Source organism: Pezoporus wallicus, unplaced genomic scaffold, assembly GCF_028554395.1.
Source record: "Pezoporus wallicus isolate ANWC-B61680 ecotype Strahan unplaced genomic scaffold, APGP_CSIRO_Pwel_v1 scaffold_3294, whole genome shotgun sequence".
In the NCBI taxonomy this organism is placed as follows: Eukaryota; Metazoa; Chordata; class Aves; order Psittaciformes; family Psittacidae; genus Pezoporus; species Pezoporus wallicus.
Genome location: NW_026635478.1, coordinates 7,390,635 through 7,414,295, shown reverse-complemented (window position 1 = coordinate 7,414,295; position 23,661 = coordinate 7,390,635). Strand labels below are relative to the sequence as shown.

Here is a 23,661-nt window from a genome sequence, read left to right as displayed (position 1 = left end):
AGACATTCATCATATTGTACTAGCTGACAGAAAATAAGAAATTTTCATTCCCAAATTTTATTAAAATTTGAGCAAAATGAGAAGTAGGAAAATCTCCCTCAGAAAGTTTCCATGCTTGGAAGATTTTTCACACTAGAGGCAAGAAAAAGAGATTGGATTATCGAGGTAGTGTATCCATAGCTCAAGCTGTTCCCAAATTTCTAACAGAGGAGCTACATCTACATGAGTTTGGTTAAGAATGTGAACACACAATAGGAAGTGGTCATTGCTCATGTAAAGCTTAAGGAGCTACAAAAGGAAACTGCTCTCAGCTGACGGCGATGTAATCCTGCCTGCTGCTATTTGAACCATACTCAGCATCTGCAGCTGGAAGACAAGAGGTTTGACTATATAGAAACATGTGGTGACTTTGTTTTTCAGATGACGCCAAGTGGAGGCAAACACCTCGATACACGACATAGAATCATAGAATAGCTAGGGTTGGAAAGGATCTTAAGATCATCAAGTTCCAACCCCCCTGCCATGGGCAGTGCCAGGGCTTTGCTCCAACTTGCCAATACACAAACCTGCAGCTGTGCATCACATTCAGCAAGGTATTCCCCCAAAGGCAGCAATGTGAGCTTTTGCCCAAAACCAGCATTCTTATCACTGTCCAAGCCTGGAGAAACCTAGGAACATCTTTTGTGTGCTCTGGGCTAATTGCAGAGCAAGCTTTTAATCATCAGGAGCACAGAGGATACATTACTCATTAGATGCTTACAATTTCTACCTTCATTTAGCTAGCCTGATGGCTGAGGGAGAGAGAGCACCAGGAGCCCAGGAGGAGCTGGAGCAGTCTGTGGGGATACATGCTGGCAGAAGGGGCAGGGTGCTGGGCACAGCTCTCTGCTAACAGGGAAGAGGGAAGGGGTGAGCCCCTCTTCTGCAGCATGGGAGGGAAAGGCTGTTTCCCCCCAGCCCCAGTAAGGAAGCAAGCCCTAGTAAGGCAAGTGGCCTCACCTCAGCCTGAGCAAGGCTGGGGTTTGCTGGCTACCATGCTCAGGCAGAGGCCAGGCTGCTGCCGCCTTCCCAGCCTCAGCCCCTGCTTCTCCCGGCTAAAGCTTCACTGCACTGATTTACGACTCTCTCCAAGCGCCTGGGATGGAGTTATAGCCCCTTGTATTACACGGTGCCTTCTCTGTTATTCTTAATGCACACCACAGATTTATGACGACTTTTAAGCAAGGCAGCACATAAAGAAATATGATCTTAACTAAATAGAGAAGGGACCAAAGGAGGTCAAAGTGTGGGAGCTGAACACTACATGGTGATCCAGGATTTCCTTTTATTTACTGCTCACACCTTTTCAATCTCAAGTGGATTTTGGCTGTCTCGGGCAGCCCTATCCAATGGCCAGGGAGCAGCCTGTAATCCACTGAGCTGAGATGTTTCGCCATCAGCGGATGTCTTTTATTATGATTTAGCACGTGCAGGAAATCCCAAAATACCACAGGTGAATTAAATGAATTTTAGACACAAAGCCCCAGAAACACAGATTTCACCAGGGCAGGTAGGAATCCCACATTATCTGAACAGGCTTTCTATCTTGTGCCATCTCTTACTGTGGCACTGATCTGTGCTTTCCTAGGTTAACAATGTCCTGCAGAGTAACTCTGCTTTTGGTGCTGAAGGGGAATAATTTGTGATGGTCTTTCATAGAAAAGTGGAGCAAAAGCTAAGCCTGATCCCATTGATAGGATAGTGTGAGGAGGAAAGTAATGCTGTAAATAATTGCACTCCATAGCATTATTTACATATGTTCATCAATTATTCCAGACCTGTAGCACACAGCAAAAACACAGGCACTGCCCTTACTCTACAGATGGATAATGTGGGACCTTGCAGCACGAACAGGATGACACAAGCACAAGGGCAAATCTGCATAGAGTCACCTGCAGGACCATGGCCTTCATTAAATGCTCTGCATCAAGATGCAAAGCAAAGCAGCTGGCAAGAGGGAGGAAAGCTGTAATTACAGTCAACAAATGATTCCTGTGCCAGCACCTACTGCTGAGGCCCTGGTCTTGAAACTGAAGCCAGGAAGAGGAGCTTTTACCCTCCTAGGTGAGTGCCATAATCTTCTCCAGCTGCAGTATTATTCCCTTCATTAATAAGACAGGCTCTGGCATGCTCCCTTTTGCTCAGATTTATTGTCACTATTTTTCTATCTGAGGAAAGAAATTTGCTTTCCTTCTGGTTACAGCCCAGGGCTATAGCATGGCTCCCATGGCATGTGGTTTTGGGTGGGTTTTCTGTTTGTTCATTTGTTTTATTGAAAGGCACCCAGCAGTCCAAATAACAGCCTACCTGCTCTTCAGAGCTGCCAGAGCCACATACTCTCCAGCTGCTCGATGCTGGTCACACTGTAAGCCCTTTCCAAAGTAAAGAAGGTTAAAAAAGGCTGGGCCATAGATGCTCTGAAGCACCATTTCTGAAAGTCTGAAGCACCTTTTCTTTGGAAGTCTGGACTCTCACAAGATGTAAAATAGACATCAGAACTGATGGTCAGCAGAAAACTGCCTCGCCGGGGGTCTTCTGCAGGCAGGTCGGTTTACCCAAGTCCAGAGGTGTTTATAAAGTTAGCAGCACCTGTTTAGTTTTCAGCACAGAACATCTTTCAAGGAAAATAATTGTTGGAAATAGTCTGCAGAAGGCTTGTCACACAGCTCCGCTGCTGCCATTCCTTCCCCAGGTGTTGTTCCTCAAAGCCTGGGGCTTTGCCCTAGGAGGTCACAGCTGTGGGTCTTCTCCTGAGATATGTGGTCTACTCCAAAATGGCATCTAAATAAGAGTGGGTGATGTAACTTTGCTGTAAGGGGAGGTGTGTGTTTTCCCGTTAGCCCTGGGATCCCTGTGCTCCCCAGCTCGCTCTCTGGTTTTCAGCTGATTACTGAGTATGTGCTGTTTATCTTGACATCAAAACTGGTATCTTTTGGAAACATTAACATTATAGCACGTTTTAAGTCTAACATCTAAATTGGTCAGTTCTTGTGTGTTTTGAATATGTTATACATGCCATATGGCAAGACCTCGTGCAATATGAACATGCTACCTCCTTTATTTTTACCAGTGCTGTTTTAACTCATCAGAAGATCTTATGTATTTACTATGTGGTTATCCTCAGCTTAGTCTTTGATTATTGATATGGATAAAGGTGAGCAGGTGAGCAACAACTGCATCCTGTCATGCAGTAAGAGACCTAGCAATGGCAGATTCAAAATGATCAAACAGAGAGGCTTTATCTGTTGTGATTAAAAAGTGGAAATATTTTCTGCTGAGTGTACCACAGTGCCCTTGGTAGCTCAAAGAGCAGTAAGAGTGAGAGGCGTATGCAGACGACCATAGCAGATGTGGCACTTCTGTCTCAGATAAGGATGGATCCTTGGGAGGACATAGTCTAATTTTCTGAAGGGACTTTTTCACTTTGAAGTTGTAAAAGGCTTTTCTTACGGTAAGGAGCACTGGCTCAAGAAAATTACAGCAAGAAGCTGCTATAGTACTAAACTTGCTTTCATGTAGATGGCTTTGTCTTTGATATGCTTGCTATGCAGTAAGTGACGTGGCTTAAAGTGAACGTTGTGGAGATAAACATGGTTAAGGCAAATCTCAAAGCTGCTGTGTTTTTGCGGGTCCCCCACTTTGTCTAAAGGTAGACTTCCAGCTGAAAGCAGTCTTGCTAGGGGTAATTAATTTACTTGCTAGTTAGTAATTTTTGCATTAGGTTTCACTACCTTTATAATATAATGCATTTGGCTTATGCGAGAATCCTAAGGATGTTTCTCGGGTTCTGTTCTTCCTGCCAGGATCCTCTTGCCTATGCACTTGATTTGTGTGCTCAATTATAACCATTCCAGTGGGATACATAACTCAGATTTTACCATAAAATGAAAAGATAAAGTCATAGCTTAAACTGTTTGGCACTTCTTGCTGGGCTGTGTTGTGCATATTTAAATAAAGGTCAAAATACTGCACCACTGCAGAAAATGGCACATGGCTGTAGAACAGGGCTAATACTGTATGCTTATGTACCAAGCCTTACTACAAGTTGAAGGGCACAAAATCTGACGGTTTTATGACTTCCTGTAAGTTTACTGGCATAAACATAAAGTTTTATTTAGCATGACTGGGATATTTTGTCACAACTGTCAGATACTGCTTAACTCTCAAACGGTAGCCAAGGGGGCTGAACCTTTTACTCTTGCTGTTGCTTTAGATTTAACAGTTTCGGGTGAACACAGCCTCTTGTTTCCTACACAGTCAAAGACTCAAATACGACCACACTGCTCATAAGTAAGAGAGGCTGCTCATCAGCTCGAATGAACATCAGAAGAATGTTCATTCTTCTTTTGGTGGCAAATCTAGATCCACCTTATGTGGAAAACCCCAAAAACTCCTAAATATAGCTTTAGTTTTCTACTTCTTAGCTACAAGCAGAAAATACCCATGAATCAGTAACGAAGGCCTGTAAACATTCTTCTGGCTCTACAGAGTACTTAATCTCAACCAGGGGCTGTAGTAAGCCACAATTACCTAGCTGCAATAAATGCTGCGGACTCCAGAGCCAAGCAAAAAGTTTAATTAAAAGCAAACTGATATTTATAAATCTGCTGATGCAATCTCTCACTCTTGCATCTGAAATATATATACGCCTCTTCCTAGAGACACTCCATGATTTAGACTTCAATTTCACTTAAGAAGCCTTTCAACTAATACTATCCAGCAAGTGTCTGTGCACACTCCACATAAAAAGTTTCTGTTAACTAAATGCACTGATCTCCCATTGCTTTACATGCCTAGTATATCAGCTGTTGAGTTATTTGCCTAATTGAAGAGACATTTCCCTGTGCTCTAAATAGCCAGGCATCACTGAACTTTTAGCAGGAACTACATTTGACAGTTAATGGATATGACAGCACTAATGCAATAGATTATATTTTGGCTTTAAGTAGCTTGGCAGCGTCGAGGAAATGTCTCACTGATGCTTTAGAACCAGATGAGCTCTGCTCATGTTAGCAATGTTTGACACGCCGGTCTATAAACATTTAATGAAATGCAGTTTCCTGTTGATTTCTGTCCTGAGTCTATCCTAGCACTCCAGCCTGAGCTGGCCTCTTCCCCCTCTGCACCCCTGTGCACTGTAGCTGTTTGCTGGATGTGATGTTGTAAGCCCCCTATCTAATTCACAGGAAAGTCTGGGTTAGAGGGTACCTCTGGAGATCATGTGGTCCAAACTGCTGTAGAAAACAGCTTCTGAAATGAAATAAACAGTTCTAGCTAGCTCTCGAAAGTTGGAGGTCGTGTATATCGGGGACCAAATCACCATGCCTTATATCTTTGATCAAAAATTAATCTATTAATCTCATTTATTTAAAGTGGTCTTTGATTTACATCCGTATGGTGTTTTGTCTCTCACGCACTCTGCTGGTGCATTGCTAAATGATGGTGTCTTCATAGCCAAAACTTTTCTTACATTCTTGTGTATGTTGCTGATGTATACCCAGCTAGATCAATAGAGAGAACTCTTGCATCCATAGCTGTATTAGGAGACCTCCAGAAGATTATTGAATTAGGAATATCCTAATCAGCTACTGTTAAACCAGAACAGACACCTGCATTTTGTACTGAGGGGAGGCTTTTAAAACAAAGAAAAAAACAAACAAAAAGCCCCATCACAAAACAAAACCACCAGTATACCTGTTCATTAACTGAAGCTCTATTTACTGTAATAGTGATCACACAAATCAAAGTAAATGAAGAGACAGCCTACAGATAAAAGACATCTTTACTGCTACTTCAAGTTTGTTTTCATATGGAATAGTAAAATTCCAAATGTGTGAATTAAAAAAATAAAAGACTTCATCTTAAAACATCTGAAACTCAGCTTGGAAATACAGAATGAATTTTTTTTCTGTACCAGAACAAGTTCAGAACCATAGACTGACTCATCCCTGTTTCAAAATACTAGTCCAAAGATGAGACCTCAAAACAACCGAATGAAACCAAACCAAATGACAACAACAAAACTGATTGTTTCACCAAAATGTAGGCATTAAAACAAATTCTGCCTTTTTCATCTTACTTATTTTGCCCATTTCATCTTTTTCGTGGCAGTTGTCCTTCCATGAGCAGTGTGGCATGAAGACTAAAGCATGGTGAAATGAGTCAAAACCATATAATATAAGAAATCCATAGCAATATGCTGTAACGTAAAAAATCTAATGGATTTTTTAAAAAAATAGAAATTAAAAAATAGAAAAATCTACCTGTCTCTTCCTGCATTCCTGCCATGATTGAACAGCACAGTTAAAGTATTGAAGCCCTTTCGTTATTTTTAAGTTCATATTATCTAACATAACCTAACTAAATAACGAGCTCCTGAAGAGCAGAATAAGGTCTGGATATGCACCAATGGATTAATAATCCATTAATCCAATAATTAATGCTCTGAAATGTCAAGCTTGATCCTAAATCAAATGTTAAGTGGGCTAAAAGTACTGCAAGCCAAGATAAGCTTGAAAGCCAATATCATGATACTTGTCCACTTGTCCTAGAGGAGGAGGGAATATAGAAAACGGAAAATTAGAAGCGTGAGGAAGGGAGGATGCAGGGAGTTACTCAAGCAGTGACGAAAATGCGACTGAGATTGCATATGTGCAACATGATCAGGATGGAAAAATGGTTGGTTGAGCTGGGAAGATGCCAAAAGGAACCTGTAGTGGAAGAAGTTGGCTTCGTCAGGAGACAGAAATCTGATGCTACAGACAGTCTGAAGTTGAGCCTGATCAATCCGATTTGAGTTCTTCAAAATGCAGGCTCCTCCTGCTCAACAGAGCACCATCAGTGAAGGGGTATATGGTAACTTAAAACGTCTCCACTTGAGTTGGTCTTCAAACTGAGAGTTTGTCTCAAACAATATCTGAACTCTTCAGCGTGTGAGATTCTGCAAGCCAAGCAAGAGCCAGAAGGATCTCCTGCAATTCAATCTTCAGCAGCTGTTGAAGCTTTTAAGTTCCTAATGTGCAAAGGGAGTCATGGAAAAAAGAGTCAGGGGAAAAGAGATTTTAGAAGCACTGTTACTGGCTTGCAGGTGTAAAAGTCCACTGAAGATTGAATCATGGGGGAACCAGTAGAGAGGACTTGGAGACACACAGGGGAGCTGCTGAGAAAGGTGATGTTTCAACACTGTCAAAATTGGCAGTATGAGTTTTGAAGGTGGCAAGGATGAAAAATGAAATACTGGATTAATATAGCACATCAAGTTGAAATAAACCAGATCTGAAGAGAGGCTGGAGAAAGATCAGACTGGGGCATCAGTGATCAGCAGGGATGTGGAAGCATTATACTGACGGATCAGAAATACAAAATAAGGTCTCTTCAACTTCCAGACACTGGGAGTCTGGGTTGGAGTTTCAGCTGCTAGGCTCATCTGGGATTCTGGGAGATGTACGTGGAGCTCCCTGGCGAAAGACAGAAACTGAACCACCTAAAATAGTAGGAAATCTTATTTAAGAAAATAGTTTGAAAGTTGTGAAATACTTTATAATTTCTACTGTAAAGAAACAGTAGAAATTATAAAGAAAAGCATTGAAACTTCAGTTATGGCTCACAGCCCCCGGATACAAATCTGTCTTAACATCTTCTTTCTTCCCTTGGTATTTATTTAACATGTTTTCCATGTACAATATTGCCTTTATACAAAGTTTCAACCCTTTTGCAGCAAGTGTTACAGACTTAATATAAAGCTGCTTTTTGAAGGAAGAGTTACTTTCCCTTTTGGCACTTCTAAATATTTCTGTTTCAACTTTGTGCTCCTCTCCCACCAAAATCTGAGTTGCAGAGCTGCTTTCTTCGCTCCCCGGTGGAGGCCTGTTTGTATTGGCTTTGATGTGAGCAGGAAGCTGCTTGGTTTAATTTTAACTTTTCAGGCGAAGAGTTTATTCACAAATGAATTACACAGCATGAAACCTTGAAAGCTGCAGTTAGATGCTCATGGAAAAATGAATAACGAGTTTGGCCAGGAAAAAAGTCACAGAACTGATGTTCTCATCTAAAAAGACAACGCACTTTCATGAAGAGAGGGTGGGCAAAATGGAAAAGACAGGCTTCGACAATGAGAAGGAAGGGGCTGCAGAGAGACACGTGGTGTGCTTGTTAGGTGGGTGACAGAAATGCTGCACAGGGAGAACAGAAGTTCCTGATTTCCAAATAGCACATCCAGCATGCAGTCTGCTGAGCTGGGCACCTTGCTTCTGGGATGATGACCAATGCGCAGTAAACTTCACAGTTAATTTTTGTCCTATCTTTTAACTCTCTGGTTGTTTGCACACCAACAGCATGCATCGTATTTTAGAGCAGTAATGAATTGTTATGCTTGAGGCTGGGCCGTTTCTACAAGTAGTGTTTCTTTGATCCTTAGGAAGCCCCCAGCCTCACTGAAACTTGTAGACACCACAGCTACTTTCATCCGTTTTGCTTATGGAAAGCTGAAGTAGTAGATGCCACCATGCCCACTGGAAATCAGCGTGGCAGTACTGGGGTGGGTTGTGAGCTGAAGCCTCATTAATAGACCTCCTGCCTCAGAGAGCAGATGTGGGAGCCAGGTCCTTATTTTGGTGAGGTTGAGTGTGTCCAAGGTAAAAGCCACAAGCAGAGAGGTGTTTTGGGGGAAACAGCACTCTGTGTATGTTCTTTGAAAATAAGCAGGTTTCTATTAAATAAATAAATAAGTGCAGGTTGTTTCTTTATCAGTCTTCCCAGTAGAAATAACATGAAAGGTTTGAAAGCTGATAAAGTGCTGGGGCTAAAGAGAACAAACTCTGACAGCTTCAGAAAACAAAACAATGCCAAAATAATCTTAAATGAGAGCTGGATGTTTCCTAAAAATACTTAAAGCCACAGCAGGTAGTTTCCCAAGATGAGCTTACAGGTGGCATAGGAGTGAGGAGATAAAACCTTTCAGGCAGCTACACAGTGTCTGGGCAAATCAGGAAGCCCAGCTGCAGTGCTGCCAGTTCAGAAAGACAAGATGGATGGATAAAGCCACCAGACAGATGCCTGTCAGTGATCAGAAAATGTCCTAAGAATTATAGAAGAACAAAAAACCTCGACTGCTTTGGGTCATACTGGCAGAGAGAATCTGCAGCAGCAAGGAACTTGCAAAAGGAAATGAAAAGATTGGCAAGCAATTAAAAGCTGTCAAGATTCCATGACATAGAGGCATGGGTCTTTCCAGTATTCCAAATTATCTTTTACTTTGGAAATAGATGCTAGCATTTATAGACAAAAAAAGAGTGCCAGAAGAGAGAGTGAAGGTTATTACTGTAAAAGTCTAAATTTCCTACGGAAACAGCATCAGTCAAAACTCTGTAGAATGATTCTGCTACTCCTGGTTTTGGGAGCAATAAACTAGAATAGACTTAAAAGGTAAGGAGTTGGAGAGGGGTTAGCAAGGATGGCAGCAATTGGTTTACCTTAAAATAACTGGAAAAGGGAAATATTAGCTGTAGAGGAAAGTGCCTTATTTCAGCACATAAGTAAAAACCTTCCCTGAAGCTATAATCCCTGTCTCACTATCTGCCAGATCTCCATAAAGGCAAACTCAGCAGCTGTTTGAGTACCACAGGTGTATGAAAAATGTCACCAATTTTATACTGGGTGATTATTTAAAAATCATTCCATAAAGTGACTGTAATTAAACTCATCAATGCTCTAAATGCCTGGGATGAGTAGGAGTACCGATGCCAGACAAAATCCAAGAAGGATGGCGACATTGCCTTTCTGTGCCTGCAAAGCCCAGCTGCAACTCACCAGGTGGTGGCAGGAGAAGCTTCTGTGGCTGGTCACTACATCGGATTTTACTCTCTCTTACGGTGTTTAGAGCAACAAGCAATGACGAATTAGTTTTAATTAGAAGCATTTATGAAGAAGAATTGCATTAGATCTGAATCTTACAATGAAAAAATCTCCATTGGTCACAAGAAAACATGGAAGAAAGTGCAACCTAGGGAAGCAGCGATAATGTGTCAGCTTTTTCTGGAAGGGCTGCAAAGACTTGTATAATACAGTAATGCAAACAAGAAAGACAGTATAATTAATTTGCTTACTAGACACCACAAAGCAACCCAAGATAAGCAAATAAGAGAGCTCAATGTGATGCAAGGACAGAGATTTGGCAGCCTGTGTAGTAAGACGAGTCTCTCAGATTGTGGTGGGTTTTTTGTGAGTTGCTGTGCTTGGAGGAGCTTCTCAGAAGTGCTTACATCAAAACATTAGACAATAAGTATGATTTAAAAATGAACTTGATTTGTGATTATAGAACAGGGTTAATAATCTACTGCAGCTACAGCAGGGGAGGCAATGTATGTGCCCAGGCATTGGCCTTCAGACAAGCACATGAGCTGTGGGGAGGGGTGGGCTTCTGCTAGAGGAGCTGTAGCCATGGTCTTAGCAAAGCACAAGGGGCTGGCTGTTTTGTCAGACTGCACAAGAGAAACCTGTGGTGTGGGCACCTAGCAAAAGGACTGCTTACCTCTTGGTCCCATCTGAGATTCTGAAGACTTCACCGAGACATAGGTACAATTCCAGCCGCAGGCTGCCCAAGCACACATGTATGTGTTTTACCCACCACACAGATGTTTGGGTCTGCCAGTGATACAAGAGCTTAAAACTTTCTGGACTCATGGCCCTCATCTGATGCTGTCACCTCCACATGCTGTATCACCTCTCTTTCTACATCATTGAAAAAAAACAGAACCAAATACACCTAAAGCTGCAAGGATTTCTCAATGTCACCCTGCCAATCGCACACAAGGAGCATCCTCATCTGCCACAAACCGTGCTTGACCTAACCTAAATATTTGTCAATCTAGGGCCCTTTTAAGGCTGTGTTACAGCTTTACCTGTCATTTTCATTGGTCAACGCTGCAGATTTTATCTGCAGTCACATCTAAACCAGTTGTTTTTCTGGAACATCTGTGTTCAGTTGGAGGAGGAGGGAGGGAGGGAGGTAAACAGTCTTATTGAGACAGCCATGCGGCTAAAGAATATTTCTGCCTCTGAAAGTTAGAGAAATTACAGTCCTGTGCCAGCCCATGACCTCTGGATTGGTGGGTATGGACTTCATCCTGTGGAACAGTTAGCTACAAATGAATAGGGAAGACATTAATTTTTGTCCTGTGAACTACAATAGGTGCAGAATTACACCATTATTTCTTTCTTCAGCTACTTTTCTGGTTCAATTCCAGTTCAGCTCTGCTGTGGCATCATCCCAGACAGGCTGAATACAAATTGCACCTGAACCAAATCTCTACTGGTTCAATGCCTCTTTTTTGTTGTGATACGCATGTTGTCTAGGAACCAGAACACAATTAAGATTGATGAGTATGAAGTTTATTTTCTGACTTCTTGTGACTCTCGTAATTGCCTCTGTTCCAAATTCTGCATGGCTATTGGAAGCAAGAATGAGGGATGATTAGAATATGTATTCTACATCAGTATGATGCAACATCAGAAAAATACTAAACAATCCCTGCAGGCACTGCTTACAAACATGGAAGACGTATATTACCAACATCAGAAGCCTATACAGAGACGAGAGCAGACACTGTCATCTTTGAGAGTTTAGAGGCCAAACCTGGACTGAAATTCTGTGTCTTGATCCTCCCCCTACCGAAGTCAGAACTCATTTTGAAATTCCAAGATAAGATGAACCCCAATTTCAACTTACAGAAAACAAATTTAATCTTTCAACCACCTTCTTGACATGTCAACAACACTGGGAACAAATAACTGAAAGAGGCCAACTTGTGTTTGCTCAAGGACCATTATACAACTTTGCAGCACTAGGCTATATATAATATGAGCACTGTGTTTCTAAATGAAATCATTTTGAAGTGCTTGTTTTTCATATGCATGTTTGGTGCAAGATAAAATGAACTGTAATGTTGATTTCCTCTTAGCTGTCTGTCAGTATCCCATATCTATATATATATATATATGTATATATACACACACATATGTAATGTTGATTTCCTCTTAGCTGTCTGTCAGTATCCCATATCTATATATATATACACATATGTACACAGAGACATAGTGGGGCATAAATTCTTGGTATATTAATGAAATGCTTAAGTTGTAACAAGTTATAGATGTAAATTTGACTACCAAGTCTACAGCAGAAAGTCTCTTCCCATAACATTTCTTGGCATTTAACAGTACTTGCAAAGTTTTATCACAAAAATACTGTAGTGAAAAGGTAGGTGTTATTACTAATGTTGTTAACATGTTATACAGTGCAACAAGGCAGAAACAATTCAGTTCAACTGGCCTGTATTATAGGTGTCACAATGTAGAGAGAGATGACCCAAAATTCTTTCTCTCTCCCCCATTCTTTTGACCTTGGAGCCTTTCTGCATACAGTAATATTTAGCAAAGACTATGATTCTGTACTATCATCTGCCTCCTGGGTCTCCTATACTATCAACACGGGAAGCATCTAGCTGGACTGAGAAAAAAAACAGCCAGCAGTGCCAGGATATTTTTGGTGTAAATTGTTAGGAGGAGCATCGCTGTTGCTTTGGGTGGACTGCAGAGTATTTTGGACTTAGGTAAATTACAACCGTGAACCTTTTGTGTGCCAACTAAAACAGCACAAAAATGTATTCCCTCTGCGCCTCCCAGTTGCAAGGCTTTCAGAGGGGAAAACGCAGCCATCTAACTATAAATAGAAACTTAACTAAAATTAGATAGAACTGGCAGGCTCTCGTCTATGAATGGGAGCACTGTTAATATGCTCATCAGGTACTGGAAGGGCTCCAAATCTGACAAGGCGTGCTATGGCGCAAACGGTCTGTGCCTGGAAAAATGAGCAGAAATGGCTGAATGAACAGGGCTGTGGATGTTTTCATAACTGGATAATAATGTCAGAGACTGCCTGATGATGGTGATTCAATTTAAAGGGAGTACTGCAAGTAGGGATAGTTCTCCATGTTCCTTATTGCATCGCTTTGTTTATGCTAACCGAAAATGCTGTTCGATGTAATAAATAATGAAATGTGGGAAAGCATTTAGGGGAAAATTAATACCAAGATACTCATTGGAGTTAAACCAAGCCAGGTTGAGAGCGTAAATTTAAAGTATGTAACTGGTTTTGGATGTTTTTGTTCAGAAACGGTTAAGGCTTCTCTACACTCATACGTGGTGGAGTAATTGAACGGTGAATAAAAATATGAATTGACAATACACAAGTTACCTGGTATGAATCTGCTGCCTGTTCCCCTCCCATAGAAACACCAAAAATGCTGTTTGGCTTGCTCCAGTTCAAAATGGACCCTGCAGCACAGCGAGTGCCATTATGGTCACAAAATAGTAGAAAAGCTTCAAGTGCTCAAATGATACACGCTGACCTTCTTTCCACAAGTAGCACCATTGAAATATAATCATTCTGCACCCGCTATCAATCAGCCCACACTTCCATACATAGCACTTTATTCCCCTAAAAAAATTAGGTTACCTCATAGAACGGCACCTGGAGGGCACGCTGTATTTCCATAAGGGAAGTCAGAGCAAAGTAGCTGATGAATTGTGAATTTACACCGAGCTTATTGAACAGTGTCTCTTCCATGTTGATAAGCCATTAATTCTGTTCAGTTTAATTCACTTTGAGAATGAATTAAGTTAAGGTAATTATGGCCAGCTGACTCCTAAATGAGTGTCCGTAGAGAAATTATATATGCTTGAGTTATATTCACTTTAAATTCACATCTTTTTTGGTGTTAATTCACTTTGACATCTAGTGTAGGACAAGACATTGGGTATCCTGTGTGTGTGCCAAAGCACCTTGAAGCTTGGGAAAGAGATTTGGAATTAGTCTCTACAGACAGAAGAAAAATCTGAAGAGAAGAGAATCTCAGAGGGTTCTGATGAAAAATATTATAGAAATTTTTCTATTAAATAGAAAACATATGAGTGGCTCAAACACTGAGCAACCTGGTTTAGTAGAGGGTGTCCCTGGCCATGGCAGGGAGGTTGGAACTATATAAGCTTTAAGGTCCCTTCCAACCCAAACCGTTCTGTGATTCTATGATTCTATATTCTATGATAACAGGATGTCTAAATTTAACCATGATAATTTGACTTTTTAATGAGAAACATTAGAATTAAACAATATAGTACTTGGTTATGCCCTTCTCAAATCACTGCTTGTCAGCCATAAGGAAAACACAAATTTATACCTATTATGTCCCAGTTATTCTGGTCACATAAATGGGCTAAAATATTTGCTATCACAGCTGTTTTTACAGAAACCCTATCTTCACGTGGCTCTGTCGACTGGTTTTTAATGTACAAAATTATTTAAGTTGTACCTAATTTCATTTTTATTCTGGTTTCAGGAAATAAGTGTATGTTATTGTAACTCCAGCTCAACTTTGAAGGTGCTATTGCTCCAGTCCTCCTGCAGATTTGCCACCATCATGTTAAAAAGACTAACAGTGGACTGAAGGCTTCAGAAGGCTGTAGCGAAAAGTGAGTTTAACCTCAGCTTGCAGATAATGTGTTTGGCTTAGGAGAAAGTTCGTGTAAATCAGCACTTTGAAGTTGAATCCTAGGGGGGGATAAAAACAAGACTGTTGTTTCTCATGGAGGGGATTTAATATTTGGATTAACCACTTGATTAGAAAGGTTATGACCTGTGTTTATGGAATAGATTCTGTATTTTTAGCCCAATAGGAATGAAAGCTTTGATGTACAGAGTGCTGATAGTGAAGTATATATTTTCACTGGGAAATGTTATGTGTCAGTTGAGGAGAAGGAATGAAGTCTGAGGGTCTAAATGTGCTTATTGAATACTATGTGGGCATGGCGGGGAGAACAAAAGCAACTTACCAAAACCTTCCTATACGAAGATATAAAACCTGTTAGAATATTGCTGTATTGCTTTTTGGAAAACCTCCTTTTGGAAGGCCATTTACACACTTCATAAACGTAGTAATAAACTCTGACAATTCAAGAATGAAAGTTTCAGAAACAAAAATATCCTGGCTTCTGAACCGGGACCTTGATACAAAAGATAATTAAAACCTAAAAAGGAATTAATGAAAGTTAAGGCTCCAATTCACAATTCCATCTTCTTCTATAACCACTTTTTTCCCCCTTTCCAAGTCCCTCGCTTCTTCCACATCAGGTATGCTCTACAGTCATTTGTGAGATAGCTGCCGCTAGAGGTCAGATGTTTATCATTCTCTTTAGGGTCATTAATAACCATTAAGTGCTGTACAGTTTGAAAATAACGTCGCTGCAAAGCGCCTTATGTATCTACAAGTAAACATAAATACAAATTAGAATTGAGAGCAAAGATGAATTGTGACTTTACACCAAGCTTATGTGCTCTTTAGGAATCAGAAGACTTAAAATGAGAATTTTGGGTAGGAGATTTGTAGTTTTTAGTGTGCTATGTACAAAGACGAACTGTCCCAACATGCAATGAAATGCTCATTGATTTGAGTTATTGTATCAAAAATAATAGAGAAGCTATACTTTGCACATTAGTGATGGTGAAAACAATTGTTAGATGCAGTGCTTGCAATTTTTGAACGTTATACAGTCTTTTTTTACAACAATTTGTGCCAGCCCTAACTAGAAGAATATGCTTCTCATTTGGTGACGGATGTTCCTGTTTCTTGCATTTAGACTGGGTTCTGGCAGGTGAACAGTGACACGATGTAGCCTTAGCAACGTAGACCCCAATGTCTGACTTGACTTAAACCAAAGTTGCCAGAGGGATATTAGATTCAAACAAATCAAGTCATCACAAATTATGTAAAAATTGGCAACTGAATAGTCAAAACCAACAGAGATCAGAGTTTGCCTAGTGATATGGTCTCTTACCATTGCAAAATGGAGTAGTCAGCTGGGCAGGCAGCATGAGCATAGGAACAGATCAGCTATTTTACCCAAAAATGATGGATGCTGGAAAAGTACTGTTCAGTATATGCCTGAAAACAAGGATATGGAGCTAAAGAAACTAGGGGAGAGGAGATGGCCGGCTGATGTTCCCATCACACAAAATGCATGAGAAATCAGTCTTTGTCTTCTGGCATGCACACAACGTGTATATGTATAGAAACAGTCCTACTAAAGTAAGTCCTTAATTTTCCCAGCTTGTTCCCAAGCTTTTCGTTAGCTACACAACCAGTAAACACTAGCTTGTATAAAAATACGAAGAATGTAGAAGTTTATTGGGTTTGGTCTTTCCCAGTGAATGCAGTGAATATTCATACAGACTGACACAAGTAAAACAACCATTCCAGGTCCAAATATGTCATCTTTTCACAGATCATGACCACTTATTTTTATACAGGATATATATTATATAATGATTTGCTGAGCAAGGCTCAAAACTGCCTAAGAAAAATCAAGAGCTTAACTTGTTACAATAAGCTGCTATTTAAATCAATTAACTAAACCAGCATGAGCCAGTGACACCACTGCAATACTATCTAGCTCTGCAGAACTCCACCTATGCTGTTGCACTCCCAACACTTTGTCTCCATAGGAATACTCATTAAATGATCCTATGGTGATGCCTTCTATAGGCCAATGGCATGCGATAGCCTATGCAACAGGTATTTAGTAAGCAGCCTGACAAGTCACCTGAAAACACCACGAGATGATATCCAAATGATTAATGGTGGTTCTTAAAGGACCAAAACAGCTCAGGAGAAGGAAAGAAACTCCCCACTTAGCCTTCTCTTTCATGAGACTGTTCTCATGACATGCCTCTGTTCCATAGATCTAAGCAAGGATCTGTCATCCTTCCTTTGGTGAATGAAACAGCTGGGTTCAATATTTTGTCAGAAACCATTCAGTAGCAAAAAGAGAGCTCTCTGGATGCGTGCTAACCAGCCCCAAGCATTGCTGCCATTCCAGAAGTTTAAACTTCTGGTTTTGCTAGCTTTGCACTGGAGACGCTTCTCCCCAGAAAAAATCTGGAGAGAATCCAGCTTCTCTTTAAAATGCATTCCATCAAATATGCGGAATATGTTGTGTTAAATGCACAGAGACTGTCTACAAAGCTTACTCTTTCCTTCACTACCTCTTTCAGGAGGCAGTAAATTCTCTTACAAAGATTTCTGTGATGGAAACAGCAATCATGACACATGTCCCTGAGCATTGTCTTTTCTTCACTGTCATCACTGTGTTTTAAATATATGAACTATTTTTTACGAAGAACTTCGAATTTGTGATTTAATCTGTAACAACGCAAAATTGCAGGGGACCTTCGGTGCAATGTTTTAGAACCCTGACAGGCTGAGGGGTGGCATAAATTTCATCATTGAAAAACTCCGCGGCAGCTCCAAGTTCCAGAGAGATTCAATTTATTAGCAAACAGATAAACACAATAATTGATTGAACAGCCAGCTTTTAAAGGGCCTTACTCTCTTCTCAGGGCAGTTGCCCTCTTCTCTTCCCCAAACTTCCCTAGAATCTGTGTTCATTTTAATTAATAGAGAATCAAACTCCAGAACAGTAGAAGACATTGAAACTACTATGGAAAGCCATAGGCCACACATTAAACCAAACCTTTAGCATTTTCAAGACTGTAATTCCAAAAATTGCACTTTTCTTCTCAGAAATGCAGGCCACTGCCAAATCGGTCTGTAAACCCACTTTATATATATATATATATATATATATGTGTGTGTGTGTATATATATATATATATATTTATAAACTTCATCACCTCAGGGCTGGGTGATAAAGGGCAGCACCAGGAAGCTCTGTAATACCCTGTTTTGGTTACCAATAGTTGAAAGTTAAACCTGTAATCATGCTGTTAGCTGCCATGACACAAAGGAACATACAGAAGCAGAATTCCATTTCTTTTGATGGCTCGAGTATCTTCTAAGTTAACCTGATTATATTTCAAAACTTGCTTTTCACTCAGTAAAAGGATTTCTGTAACTTCACTAGTGTTTTAGAGCAAAGACAAAAGCATTCTAAGAGCAAAAAGACAAGGTCCACCTTAAATATTTGGCTCACTACTGCATCTATAAGCAAGTCTGGCTTTTCTTTTTGAACTTTACATGGAGCTGCGCTCTTAGAAGAAGCAATACAGTAAATACTCAGAGCACCCTGATATTCACCAGATCTCTGCAATCAGTGAGCTTTAGAGACAGCTGTAAAATCAACTGTATTCACAGGCAAATTGTGAATTTTGTTAGAGATTTTAAGCCTTTTTTGTTGAAAAAAAAAAAAGGCCACCTGGAGATGGTGATGTCCTGGAGTTACACTTCCAAAAAGGAATGCGAGAGTGGCTTTTAAATTGCAGAAATTGAATCAAGACATCAAACTCACATGGCTCCAACTTCAGGGTCTAAACATGGGGTTACTATACCCTACATTTCTTTGTGTTGGAGCGTGTTAGCCTCCCTTCTCATCCACAGACAGATATGCTCTATTTTTCTTCTAAGGGTTATGATTAAGGAAAGTGCATTGTAAGTTCAGGACATCTGCCAGGATCTGGTCTAATATGGAAAACTCCATAATCCATCAGAGATATATTCTTGCTTTTTTTTTATTTCTATAAAAGTCTCTAAGATGATTTCAGAAGAATGAATAAAAATCACAAAGCTTGAAGAATGAGTCAGATGGATCAGGAATAGGAAAGAATGTGTTTATTTGGGATGGGGGGGGTGGATTTGGTTGGTGGTGTTTTTTTTGTAGTAGAAATGTCTTTTTGTCTTTGTTCAAAGGACAAATGGGTATTCTTATTAGCAGTGGGATGGGGAAAAGGCTGCAAGTCAGTTTATGTCTGGGTTGTTTCTAGTCTCTCCACCTTGTTTTCAACATGGCTTGATGCAATGTAATCACTGGTACAAAAGTCCAAGTTACTCAATGTCCATTTACTTCATGCAAATATTTTTGTTATGATAGAATCTTTATTTTAGAGGATGGCACAATTGTCCTGTTACTATTTTAAACCAGCTACTGGTAATACAGAACTATTCACAGAGCACTGTAGAACACTACTTTATAGTTTTTCTAAAACTGGATTTAGGGTTTACTTTAGTGACTTTGATGACTAAGTTGCTCAGATTTGTGTGCTTTTGAGAAAGTTCCCAGAAGAGGGTCCTGCAACATTTTGTTCCAACCAGGGAGTAAGTTCAGCAGAAAATATTTCATTTTTAGGTTAAAATTGTTTCCAGAAGGGTATTTTTTGTTACTGGTAGAGACAAAATCTTACATATTACTTATTACTATTATGTTATGGGAAGTCACCTATTTGTGTTCTTGTAATGTTGTAAGACAAATGCAAGGAGAAATGTTTGTAAATGAGAGAAAACTGGTTCTATTAAATCTGAAAGTCAGGTGTGCTTTCCAGCAAATCTAAATAAAATTTTGTAGGTGGACACTCATCTTCATTTCATGTAGATGGTGCTTGCAGAAAAGTCATGTAAATATGTTGAATGTTAGAAAGTCATTCTAAAATATGATCTGTTATATCAAACTCCTGCCTTGTCATCATGCCTGAAGTTTCTACAATACTTACTGTGCATTAGTTTTAATGTGTGGGGTTTTTTAATAGTAATTTTTTGTAGCTTCAGAAGCACCTTGGTGTGTCCTGAACTGCTAAAGCAAGACAACAACCTCATGGACAACCTTTTAGTACCAACATCTTCTCTATCCCCTACAGATCTGTTTGGGCTTCAGTGTGCACCATCTCATGTGGGGTCAGAGGATGTGTTTTGCCTTGAGGTAAACGAAAACGTGTTTTATTTCCATACATACAGTCCTTGTAAACCCTGCAATAGCTAAGTTCACTTTGGCTAATACTTAGAGGAATGGCTTGAACAGCTCATGAGTACATCCTGTCAGCATTCTCGATGAGCTCTGCTGTCTTCTGCAGGACTGAATTCTTACAAGCAATTTTAAGATGATGACTAGACACTGACTATACATTTCTGAGTGTGAGCAGTGCAAGGTTTCTGTGCTTGCTGGCAAGTAGCTAACTTTGTTAATACTGAATGATTGCACTTCGTAAAGCTAAGGTAATAATTAGTTATTATTCCTTTGTTTCTGAAAAACAATACTTTTTAAATCCATTGAATGCTAGAAAGATTAGTATAAGTCAATGTGTTCTCTGCTTCTGCCTTTATCCCTCTATAAGTTCTGGCACAGCTTTTTAGAGGCATGTCAGTAAAAGGTGAATATATACAAGAAATACATGCATCCATGTATGTTACCTCTGAGATAGGGATTATAACTTTGTCTTTGTTATGCATGAGAACTGACCTCCCATCAACTGTCCCGTAGGCTGTAGTTTTGCTGTGTTGACCACTAATGCTTTTTGGTAATGACATAAGAGGAAGACAAGAATGTAATTTTGATGTTTGTTGGGGATTTTTAAAAATAACTTTCTGTGGTTTTTCACTCTTCTATACCAGTGAATGAGGAAAGGCAAAAATAATCCCAACAGTTTTATCTTAAAGAGCACCCCCACAAAAGAGATAAAACCTGCTCACAGGTTATGGATGCGCCGGTTGCTTAGTACTAATAGAGACAAAATGGCAGAAGTGTCGATAGCTGTTCTGCCTGCAATCTCCCTCAAAGTTCTTCACTGTCAACAAAGTACAAATGGAAGGTCTCAATTTCTTCCCTCCATGATGTCTCTGCATCTGGTACATCTTGGCAGTCCATTATTTTTCTTTTTAATGTACCAGCTTCCAGTTCTTGAGCCTTCCAATTCTTAAGCCACAAAAATCGATGAAGCATGCCAAGTCCAAAGTGGTGTTAACAGAACATATGTGCCACATCAAGCTTTCATTATGACCTTTATAGTGACTTTTTTGTTCCCTAACTCTTCCTGGGTGTTATTTCCTACTGTATCACAAGCTTCTCTGGGAGGATCTGTCCCTTTATTTGCTGTAAAGCACCCTGCTCTCCCGTGACGAATAAAAAATAACAACAGTGGGTTACAGCATGCACGGCATGAAGGACGTGACTGCCAAGAACCAAGGCTTGATCCTCATGTTCCACAAAAAGAACAGCTCAGTGTATTTAGCACATTGCTCCAAGTGATTAATTCAGTGAACAAAGTTTGTTGTTTTTTTTTTTTTGCTAAATACTTTTTTAAAGAAAGTTTTAATTCTGCTGGAGCGACAAAGCCTTAGAATTAAATTACCTAATTCTCAGTAGTCCTAGGATGACTTGAGATCAGAAATGGAAAAACTATATAAGTTAGTAGACTGTTGTATCAAACGTATTTGCTCAATAATCTTTTTGGTACCCAGGAGCTTATCAGAAACCTTCTGTCAGGTACTAGTGCTCTAGGTACAGCCTGGAATGGTATCCAGCTCAGCTATCCAAATTCAGAAACCTGAAAGAGATGTATACTGCAAGAAACATTCAGTATAGATTTTCATATGTTCATATTACCAAACATCTTTTTTAGCGTAGGCTTTGTCCCTTCACTAAGGAGTAACTCTACCTGGAAGCTGTTTACTGATCAGCCTTGCTGGACTAGGGCCCGTTGGTCACTATTTAACTTATTTATGGAAGGCAAAAGCAGGGCCATGAGATTAGCAGCCAAAGCTAAAACTGATTTCAAAGTACATTCTCCGGTAGTACAATACACATCTTTCAAATTTATGGACATGAGTGGACATCTGAGAAAAGCGTGAAATCAGCTGTAATTTATCAAAAGGCAGCCTGACTTTCATGAACCACCAGGACAAATAAAATGTGAATACATTCCACAAGAAAACCCGTTAGCTAGGTCTCAAAGGTAGCTGAAATCTGACTAGATTAATTTAACATCTACAGATACATCTCTAAATCAGACATCATTAGTGTAAGATATATACCAGCTGTAAAGTTGCTGTTTATGGAGTGAAAAATAACCCACCAAAGTAAGAGCTAGCTAGAAACAGAAAAAATAATGAAAACGGGTTAGTTGTTCCAGTGGGGCTTTTCTAGGAATTACAGATATTTTTAAAATCAGCATTGTTTTAGTATTCTATTTTTAATCAGAGATTAATTGAGTTTGGATTAAGTACACTTTGACTCCAGCACTTCACTCTGATTTTTTACTATATAGTTCACCTTCATCTACTTAATAATACGTACTTTCCTCTATATAGTTTATGGGATTGATAGTGGGATACTGATTCGAGTCTTTGTCTTCTCTCTAAAAGCACATGAAAATTGTTAAATTGTCTTCTCTCTAAAAGCATATGAAAGTTGTTAAACTGTTCAGCAAGGCTAAGATCACTCTACAAAATTAAATGAATGCTAAGATTTTGCCCCAAATACTCAGGTAAACAGGAGCAAGAATTCCAGTATAATTATGTTGATGGCTGTCAACAGAGAGTTGACTAATTAAAAAATGTTTGCAAAATAAATAGGTTAACAGGCTTTAAGGACTTGTATAAAGATGATGGGAAAGGATAATGGGTGGATGTTAAGAGGGACACTGCCCCAGTCAAGGGGGTTGTAGATAGGGAGGAAGAAAAGTGGAATAATACTAATATTGATACTGTGGGAAACCAAATATCCTGGTAGTCATTTCAACAGCTCCTTGATCTACTTCTGAATATCCAAAGCAAGTGGCCTTTACCACCTTCTTCCAAAGTGTGGTTTAACAAACAACTGAACTGATGTAATACCTTGCAGCTGCAAGGGGGAAGCTCTTGCTTCCTCCTGCCCTCTTCTGAGGTCGTCTCCTCACCCTTGTGCGTGTTCTGGTGTTCAGTCGCTCCCATTTGAGTCAACTCAACTCACTAACCTACAGAAGTCTTCTTGGCAGGTTAGTGAGCCAGATTTTGACTCACTAAAGGGTTTGACAGATACCAAAGCCCAAAGAAGGTAAATTGTGAAGCCCGTGCCTCAAGGAAGGGGTTGGAAAAGAAAATGGGATTTTGTGTTTTCAGCAATGCTGAGCAGCTACATCAACATTACCCCAAAGGACTGCTCTGCTGCCAGAATACCACAAAAAACAGTTCTGTAGCCTGTGACACTTCCGTTTGAGGATTCCTTCCTGACTCAGTTTCCAGTCCTAAAATTACCCTATGATATTATCCTTAGCAAGAAAAAAGACACATTTTCACTTTGTGTTGTAATTAGAGCTTTGCCCAGTCAGAAAAAAGGGCTTGTGTTTGTTTTTACTGACACCAAAACGCCTGTCTTAGAGCACAGCAATATGTAATAGTTAATCTAACTGTAAAATCTGAAGTGGAGAGACAGCACTTGTAATTCTACCACCAAGTAATTAGGTGATGTCAGCACACTCACACCCTTGGTTAATCCAGCCTCATTTACCCTATAATAACATAACAGTGCCTTGCCTTCACCCATTTTTCAGTGGCACAGGTAGCTTGTGCTATGTATGTTGCGTTAAAGGCCTTTTGAGTGTCTGTGTGTGTAATGACAAGCCTGCTGACATGCAGGAGAGTGACAGGGCACTTTATCTTTTACATAGCTTCAACAGGTAAACTCCAAGAATGTAAACATTTCAAGATGAGACATACAGGGTAGGTATACAGACAAGCTTTTTTTTGTCTCCAGGTTTAATAGAAATAAATTGAGGGTATACTGAGCTATTGGGTGCATTTGAAAATCCCA

General features: G+C 39.9%; 1 long non-coding RNA gene across 2 annotated transcripts; it reads left to right on the top strand.

Moving 5' to 3' along the window:
* Positions 1-705: 705 nt before the first annotated feature.
* LOC130608638 (uncharacterized) lies at positions 706-19,988 on the top strand. 2 transcript variants are annotated; one of them, XR_008974590.1, is made up of 3 exons: positions 706-2,103; positions 14,433-14,565; positions 19,736-19,988. It is a non-coding gene; the product is annotated as an uncharacterized LOC130608638 (long non-coding RNA). The 2 variants fall into 2 exon arrangements; XR_008974591.1 differs by lacking the exon at positions 706-2,103 and adding an exon at positions 7,562-8,194.
* The last annotated feature ends 3,673 nt before the right edge of the window (positions 19,989-23,661 follow it).